The sequence below is a fragment of the Capsicum annuum genome, chromosome 9 (assembly GCF_002878395.1).
Source record: "Capsicum annuum cultivar UCD-10X-F1 chromosome 9, UCD10Xv1.1, whole genome shotgun sequence".
NCBI classification, from domain to species: Eukaryota; Viridiplantae; Streptophyta; class Magnoliopsida; order Solanales; family Solanaceae; genus Capsicum; species Capsicum annuum.
This window is the reverse complement of record NC_061119.1, coordinates 21785498-21795475: the sequence shown is the minus strand read 5'-3', so window position 1 is coordinate 21795475 and position 9978 is coordinate 21785498.

Genomic DNA, 9978 nt, shown 5'->3' with positions numbered 1-9978 from the left:
AGCAACTAACATGAAAAAAAAACTAAATCTTATTTACGGTCAAAATCCTACAGGATATGTTTTTATTTACAAGAATTTTCAAGCTTAAACTAAATATTAGCTCAAGAAATTGAATAGGTTTGTTAGTTAATAGAAATTAAAGAGAAATTAAGAGAAATATACGATAAGTAACACACACATACATACATATACATATACATATACATATATATATACATATATATATATATATATGTATGTATGTATCTATATATGTGTATATATATATATATATACTTATATCTATAATCTATAATCTATATTTATAATTTATATCTATAATCTATAATATATTAAAAGTGTGAAGACCATTAAAAAAGTGATTGGAACTTTTTGCCCTTCATTAAAAGATTCTTCTTTAGCAAAACTGTTTTTTCGCTATTTTTTTAATTTATTTTTTATTATATTAACTAGACTTCCTAAAATATATGGGACTCCTAAAATATATGTTAGGAGAATTAATTAATATTTTCCTTTCTACTAGACTTCCTAAAATATATGAGACTCCTAAAATATATGGTAGTAGAATTAATTAATATTTTACTTTCTACTATTCAATTAGAAAAATACTCCTAAAATAGTATTCTATTAAGGAAATACTTATATAAATATTGAGATGTACGTTAAACTAGAGAACAAAACGGTTTGCATATTGGGAGAATTTAATTAATGCTCATCTAACTTGATTCGATTGCATGTCTAGATTGGTGGATGCTTGATTTTCTAACTCTCAACTTTTTCAGTGTTTTTGTCAGCATAATAGAATTCAACATGTGTGTATGTATATATCTTCTTTGTTTTCATTCCAAATCATTCTTTAGAGTCCAAATTTTCGCTTAGACAAGAATTAGTTGGATCAAAATCGAAGCTTTGTGATCACTATTATATTTTTTTTTATAGTTTACAGATCGTAGATGAATGTCGGTAGGCTGTAAAGCATTTCTTGTGTAAATGTTATGTTTAATTGTATTGTTTTGATATCTTTATTATCTTATTATTTTATTTTAATTTACAGATGCTAGATGAATGTGGGTCGACTTTGAAAATTCTTTTTAGGTAAAGGTTAGGTATTGTATTATCGTAATATCTCTATTAGTTTGTTATTTTGTGATAGTTTACAGTTCGTAGATGAATCTTGATCGGCTTTAAAAAAATTTTGTGTGTAAATTTAAGTTTAATTGTATTGTTTTGATATCACTTTTATCATATTATTTTGTTGCAGTTTATAGGTGATAGATAAATGTTGGTCGGCTTTGAGAAATTTTTTTATATAAAGGTTAGGTTTGCTTCTATTATTTTGATATCTCTATTATCGTATTATTTTGTTATTGTTTACAGGTGGTAGATGAGTGTCAGACGACTTTGAGAAAAATTTTATGTGTAAAGATTAGATTTAATTGTATTATTTCCATGTCTCTATCATTATATTATTTTGTTGCAATTTACAGATGGTAGATAAATGTCGACCGACTTTTAAAAATATTTTTGGTAAAAAATAGGTTTAATAAATAAATTCTCCATCTTTACATACTCACAGGATATTAAATTTAATTATTATATTCATCTTTATTATTTAAACAAATATTCTATTTAGTGTAATGTTTGAACTTATTAAAGTGAGGTACACACATAAACTAGTTATATTTAATGTGTGAAGAGCCTTAGATTTTTTTGAACTTTTTGTCCTTCATTAAAAACACTTCGTAATAGACAAAATAGTTTTTTCGCTTTTTTCTTAAAAGATTATTTAATTATTTTTATAATACTAAATCCTAAAATCTATGATAAGAAAAAAATATAGAGAAGTGGTGTTGGTAGATTTATTTCTTTATGTACCAAAATAGAGATTTCTAAAAAAAGAGTGAAAACAAGAAAAATTTGACGATTTTCATCAAAATTAGAATAATAATATTTAATAACATCTGTATTTCTTAAAAATTAAAATACGAAAAATAACAAAGAGCACGACAATTTTTTTTCTCCAAAATTGTTACTGCTAGGACTCTTTTTTGACATCCAAATGCAGGACCTTTTTTTTCCGAAATTTGTTAGGTCACGTTGTATTTTAGCATGGCAACATTTTCGAAGCTTCTCCATCTTGTGCCGGCATTGCTCTGGTAACTGATAATTTGCTTAGGCCTTATTTTTTTGTCACGATTATCTTCCTTTTGATTTTGTGTTTTCTGATTGTGAGTTTCTAGAATTTTTGAAGTATTAATGCGTTTTATTTTGATGAGTTCATCTAGATATGTGTGATAAACGTTTTCTCGGTATTTCTTCTTCAATCATTATTAGGTGGATTTTGTTGGTTTTTAAAATATGTTTGAATCTTTCAAATAGTGCATGGGGCATTAAGTTGATTATTGGCTCACCTTTAGGAAGCTTGCTACTTTCCGATCGTACTTAGTTATTTCCTGTTTGTATTCGTTTTTGACAATAAACTGTGAAATATTACCATACAAACCAAATCCAATACATCTAAGGAGCACACAAGCAGTCTAGCCACCTACAAGCAGGGGCCAAGGCTCTCATGCCTCAAGTCGACATAGCTATACATCCTACCTTCTAAATGTTGTATCAGTTGTCTAAAACTATTGACTTTCTTTGTACATTTTCGTTGCTCAATTCTTTCCTTAATCTTTGTATTTCCTCTATTAGAAAAAAATAATTATTCACTTAATGATAGATTGTAAGATAAATTTGTTAAATATTAGCACGGCGGAAAGAACACAATTTGTAGTATTCTTTTTGTATATTGAAATTTTTTTGTTTTGTTTGTTAAAACATAAATGAGATGTAGAAGATATAGATTGATATTGTCATGTGATATCTTTCTGAAATATTTTGATAGGACGACATGAGACAAAGTGATTGACTCTTGGGTGATTGATTGGTTTTGTTGCATTTTGTGGTATGTTATGGCATTATGTCAAATATATATTTTATGTGCATATGTAGGTTATATTGGTAATTTGTTATTCAAAAAGGGTAAATTAAGCAAAATTCATTATTTTTTTTTTTGATTTTAAGTCCTCAAAGTACATCAGGTGTTGAAGAATCACAGCGTTATCAAGCTTTGAGCCCAAGGGATCGAAAATACTCTCTATTCCATAAAGGTAGTGATAAAGTTTATATCCTATCCTCTAAAAACTCCACATATGAGATTACATTAAAAATTATCTCGAAATTAAAGGCATCAAATTGAATTATAATTTTTTTAAGTTCGTCGAAGGGTTTACCGAAAATCGTCTCTCTATCCTACAAAAGGTAGTGATAAGATATGTATTCTATCCTCCACAGGCTACTCATATATGAGATTATATATAATTTTTTCTTGAGATTTAAGGCATAACTATTAAATCATAATTTTTGTAAGTTTGTGACATATTTTTGTTTTTCTTCGGTGACATCAAACGTTGAAAGATCCCACTGAAATATCGCAGCGTTCCCAAGCTTTGAGCCGAGGGTCTACTAAAAACAATCTCTCTACCCTATAAAGATAGTGATAAGGTATGTATTCTATCCTCCATATACTCCACATATGAGATTATACAAAAAATTATGTTGAGATTGAGAGCATAACTATTGAATCTTAATTTTGTAAATTCGCTGAGGCTCTACCGAAAACAGTCTCTTTACCTTACAAAGATAGTGATAAGGTATGTTTCTATCCTCCACAGACTACACATATGAGATTATATTGAAAATTATCTTGAGATCCAAGGCATAACTATTGAATCATATTTTTTATAAGTTTGTCACATATTTTTGTTTTCCTTCAGTAACATTAGATAATGTTAAAAGATCGCAGTGTTACAATGCTTTGAGTTGAGGGTCTATTGAAAACAATTTTTCTACCCTAAAAAAGTAGTGATAAGGTATGTATTCAATTTCCCACAGACTCGACATATGAGATTATATTGAAAATTATCTTGCGATTAAAGACATAACTATTTGATCATAATTTTTGTATGTTTGCTGAGGTTCTATTGAAAACAACCTCTATAAAGGTAGTGATAAAGTTTGCATTGTATCCTCCAAAGACTCCACATATGAGATTATATTGAAAATTATCTTGAGATTGAAGGCATAACTATTGATCCATATGTTTTGTAAGTTAGTCAGGGTCTATGAAAACAGTCTCTCTATCCTACAAAGGTAGTGATAAGGTATATTCTGTCCTCTATAGACTCTACAAATAAAATTATGCAGAAAATTATCTTGAGATTAAAGACTTAACTATTGAATCATAATTTTTGTAAGTTTGTCACATATTTTTAATTTTTTCAGTGATTTTTAAAACAATAATTGTATTACTATGTTCAATATCTAAATCAACAACAAGAGTTTTGATTATAATAGAGAAAGCAAAGCTACAAAAGGTACCTATACTAACAATTTCCTCCATGAAAAGATGATATGTGAGATTTTTAATCATGATAGAGCAATCAAAGTGACAAAAGATACATACATCAAGAATTTCGTCTACAAAGAGATGTGTTATGACATTTATTTAATCATATGAATCTTACATTTATTTTATGTCAGTTTCTATTTAATTTCATATAATTTGTTGTCTTTGTACAATATTTTTTCATATCTTTTAAATGGATAGAACATTTATTTTAATCTAAATTTTTATTTTTAAATGATTTTATTTTTTATATATAAGTTTATTACTTGATGCGAGACACATATGTGAAGAAGGTATTCTAAACTAGTATATATATATAAGTAGGGGTAAAGTACCAATTTAGTATATTCTTATTGACTTATTGGTTTACCCATTAACCCAATAAGAAAAAAATCAAAATCGAACCAATAACCTAGTTAAACAATTTATAAAATCATTAAAAAATATTAACCCAAAAATAATAAATCAATAGCATTTTTAGTAGTTTGATTTATTGGTTGGTTCGATTTTTGCACATTCTTTGACATAATATTATTTCCTTAGAGCTAAACTGCACGATTAACGGTGAAGCTACAATACATGGGTGGTTAAATTGAACGACTTTTGCTAGAAAATTTCACAATATATATGTGCCAAATTTTGATATTACGAATAATATATATGTACTGACATTCTCGACACATAAGATTTTTGGTGCGACAATAAACGCGGTTCAACATATATAAGATTTTTGGTGCGACGATAAATGCGGTTCAAAATCAGCTCAAATTTTCAAATTTGAAACATTTTTTGGGTTAAACAAATACTACTCATAACAAATAGAGTCAGGGCGTTGCCCAATTGGAGTATTGCTGCACTTACTTTTTCTAACACAACTAGTTTCAAAGATGTCTGCCCAAACAATTTTCGTCGCATACAACGTTGAAACTAAAAAACGTAGGTCCTATCAAAACATCCATCTTGATGCCTTCCTTATCTAATATATCAACAACATTATTTTGTTCTCAATAGCTGTGATGAACGATCGCTCTTCCTAATCGTCTTAGCATTAATCTGCAATCATCAAGAATACAACTATGGTGAAGATTTTCATCTTAAGCATTAAAATTACTTGAGTCAAAACTAATCTCAAAAGGTGTAAAGTTATGTTCTTCCAATAGTTTCAAACCTTCTAGAAAGGTCAAGAGTTCCATTTTATTGTTAATAGCAATGTGATAGCTTGTAGAAAAAGCCCATTGCTATTCCTAATGACTCTCCCAATCCCTTTTATAATAAGATTACCTAAGCAAGAGTCATTATTATTGAGCTTGAACTGACCCTACTTCCAAACAATTCATCTTTACATTATTATAATTTTTACTTAATTTAGACAAATTTAAAACTCACAAAATCTCCATCATAATATATTCAATCAAAGTCAAATGAAATATATATTAGCCCACATTCATTTGTGTAATATCCTCGCCTACCATCTTCCTTCCATGAAATTAATTGTTAGGAATATTGTGTTTTTTCTCCCTAAGGATATCTTTTCTATTTTTTCTCCCCAATTTGCTTGAGAGGAACTCCACAATAGCAGATTTTTTTCATTCTACAACAACAACAATATAAAGCCAGTGTATTCCACAAGTGGGGTTCACGCAATAGCGCGAATGCGGACATTACCTCTGCTTTAAAAAGTAGAGACTCTGTTTCCGACAGATTTATTCACTATATCAAAGTATATATGAATGAGACTAAATAATCAAATAAGTAACAATAGCAGTTAGTTAAAACACAAGCAAACAAGAGGACTCTCTTATCTACTGATGTTAATAAACTGAGAAAGCAGAAAGCAATCTTGGTTGAAATATGAACAGTTGGTCGCAGAAGAAAAATATTTTATTAACACAACATCTGAATGGTCTAAAAGGCAAACCTATAAGTTAACGCGCGCACACACCCCAGGATAATCATGTTTTTTGGTCTATTCTTGCAAATCATCATTATAATTTAGGTGATTATAAGTTATAAGTTAACGCACTCAAATCATCTAAACATGTTTGGTGTGTGCGCGCGTTAACTTATAACCCCACAATGGTCTCCCACTCACATATCATCATTATAATTCATTAAACATGCACCTAAATTATTAATTTCTCTCTATCGCCCCTTTCCCTCTAATGGTAAAAAACACACCTGAACCGTGATCTTTTTCATGAGTTTCACAGCTCAACAATTCGTTGTTCCTTATTTTATGTAAACTAGCACCACCTATATATTAAAACATACCTCGAACCAAATTAGTCCAATTAGGAGTTATTTCCTTTTTTTACCTGAACTACATATTATCACCAGGGCCGGTTAATACTATTGGTGGCCTAAAGTGAAAGTTCGATTAGAGTCTTTGATATATTATTTTTTTTATAAAAAAGAATCTCTCTCTCTCTCTCTCTCTCTATATATATATATATATATATATGAAAAAAATAGTCTATTACCCCCCAACCTTTAGTCGAAATCCCAACTACACACTCAATCTTTAAAGGTGACCTATTACCCCCTGAACTATTTTAAAGTGGAATTATTAACCCCCTGAATGTGGACATGACAAGAGAGTGTGTTTCACTCTCTTTCAAGAGAGTGAGGATGATTTTTTTTATTAAAAAAATATTTTTAATATTTTTTATTTTCTTTATTCATTTTTAATTATTCTTTTTCTTTCTTTCTTTCTTTCTTCTTCTTCATCTTCTTCTTACAAACAATGACATCCAACAACTCATCAATGACATCGAAAATTAATTTATCATTTTTCTTATCTCCAAGCACAAAATCGATTGGTTTCGACTTCAAATTCGTCGAAAATTTTAAAATGGGTATTTTTCATTATTTCCAACTTCAAGATTGTCGAAATTTTAAAATCGCTATGGTCCATTATTTATGACTTCAAAGTCGTTGTAAATTTTAAAATGAGTATTGTCCATTGTTTCCGACTTGAAGGTCGTTGAAAATTTCAAAATTCTCTATTGTTTCCGACTTCAAGGTTATTGAAAATTTTAAATTTGGTATTATTCATTGTTTCCGGCTTCAAGGTCGTTGAAAATTTTGAAATTGGTATTCTTCGTTGTTTTCGAATTTTAGATCATTGGAAATTTAAAAATTGATATTGTTCATTGTTTTCCGAGAATTTTCAGGTTTGAAGTCAAAACCAATGGAGTTTTTCTACTTATTTTTAAAAATAAAATTAATATTTCTCCCACCTTGCTTCACCTCCCAAACCCACAACCAGTATCACCACATCTCCATCCCCACAAACACTGAGAATCCATTTGCATACAAAACTCAGGACACAAAAATAACCTTCTGAGGAAGAGAGAAACAATAATAAACAAAGCAAAAACAAAAAAAAACTCAAGAAAATCCTTTGTCATACAAAATTTAAGGTAAACTTTACTGATTTTGTATTCCAGAAAATGCATTTTTGGGTTAAAAAAAAGCACAACGGAATTTCTCAGTAATGAACTGAACGTTGCGTTAACTTAATATTGGATAGAAAGTAGATAAATTTGTGAGAATAGATTGGGAGCATTTTTGGGGTCTTTGAGAAGAAGGAGAGGCACAACGAAAAATAGAGCACGACCCATGAAAAATAAATTCATCTACTATTCTCTCAATTCCTCTTTATCATTATTAACCCAAATCACTACACCACCACCATAGAACATCCATAGCCTTTGGATCAGAGCAAAACCACCGCTAGAAATAACCACCATTGACGGCAACATCTGAAACCTCTATTGACGCGTAAAAACTGAAACCTTCATTGTTTCCTCGCACCTTCATCCTAGATAGCTTCTTCAATTTTTTTTAAAAATTAAAATAGAACTTAGTTCTATTTCTTCGTTGTCTTCTTCACTTTTGTGTTCATTGTTGGGTGAATTTAAAGAGATCAAGGACGGATTTTAGATCGTCGGAAGAAAAGAGTATGAAATGAGGGATGTTCGGTTTTTAGATCGTCGGAAGAAAAAAGAATGAAATGGAGAAGGAAAGAAAAATAAAGAGAAAGCATAATAAATAAAAAATGGTCTATTACAGTTGTTGGACCAAAATGGCTTTTGAGATTGAAGAAAGAGAAGAAGATGAAGAGAAAGTATAAAGATGAATTGAAAGGGAAATGAAGAAGGAATTGTAGAAGGAAAGATGAATAAAAGAGAAATAATGAAGTAATAATTGTAGAAGGAAATGAATAAAAAATTGATTAAAAATTAAATATATTTTACACTTGTCAAAAACACATGTATCTCGCCCCTCAACATAAATGTGGTTATGTATTTTTAGGGGTGTTATAATTTCAATTTTAAATAGTTCAGTGGGGGTTATAAATTCGGTAAAAAAGGTTCAGTGGGTAATAGGTCACATTTAAAGGTTGAGTGTGTAGTTGAAATTTCGACTAAAGGTTGGAGAGGTGATAAACTATTTTCTCTCTCTCTCTGTCTCTCTCTGTCTCTTTATATATATATATATATATATATATAGTTCAAATCTATTTTTCTAGATTTTTGGGATGAAAAATTATAAATAATAATCTTATAATGATTTGGTTCTATTAATTTCTTTTCAATTGATAATTTAATCTACTTGATTTCCCTTCAGACATTGTTGATCTTTAGGTAGGATTTTGTAAATTTTAATTTTGAAAAAGAAAGTAAAGGAACAAGTCTGGCCATGTGATAAGAAGATTACATGTCCATGTCTAGTTGAAAATCTAAAAGATGAAACTTGTCCAATTTGTTATGAGGAGTTTAAAGACGAGAATGAGGTGATTTCAACTTACTGTTTGCACGCTGTTATGAACGGGTTATTCTCAACTATAGACCCAAATTAGGGTGGCTTTCAAATTTTAGCCCCAAATAAAGAGGCTTTGTTAAAATAGCCTTTACTTGTTAAGTCATATTCTTTTGGATAAAAATACCCTCCTGCAAAATATACTCGGTTAAATCTCTTTCTTCCTCTCTTTCTTCCAATAGAATTGACCTCCAAAATATTGCTGTTAAATCTTTTTCTTCCAAATTTGATAATCGACTTTCAAACATTCGCAGAATCGACTTTAGCCGTAAGGTTTCTTTAGGTATGAATTTCATCATCAAAATTCATTGTGGTAATTTTAGCTTATTAATGCATTGTGGTAATTTTAGCTCGTTATATAATTATCATATTGATTTGATTTTGGGGAGGTAAACATAAGCTGAACTTATGATATGCTATTGTTGTAGTAACATATTTACTATTGAGGAATTCTGTCAAACAGGTTGTGGGGAGTTTGTTATTGCACTTATAATTGTGTTTGAGTAGTTGTGAGGGTTGATCTTGGAGGAAAAGGCTGTTAATATGGGAGTTAACGTTGATTGCAACATATTTTGGGAAGGCCAAACGTATAAGGTCAAGGTGGTACAAGAAATTAGTTCCAAGTATTTCAAACTAGTGGTATAATTAGCATTAGAAGATGATGAGGAATTGTGTCGAACAGGTTGTGGGGAGTTTGTTAT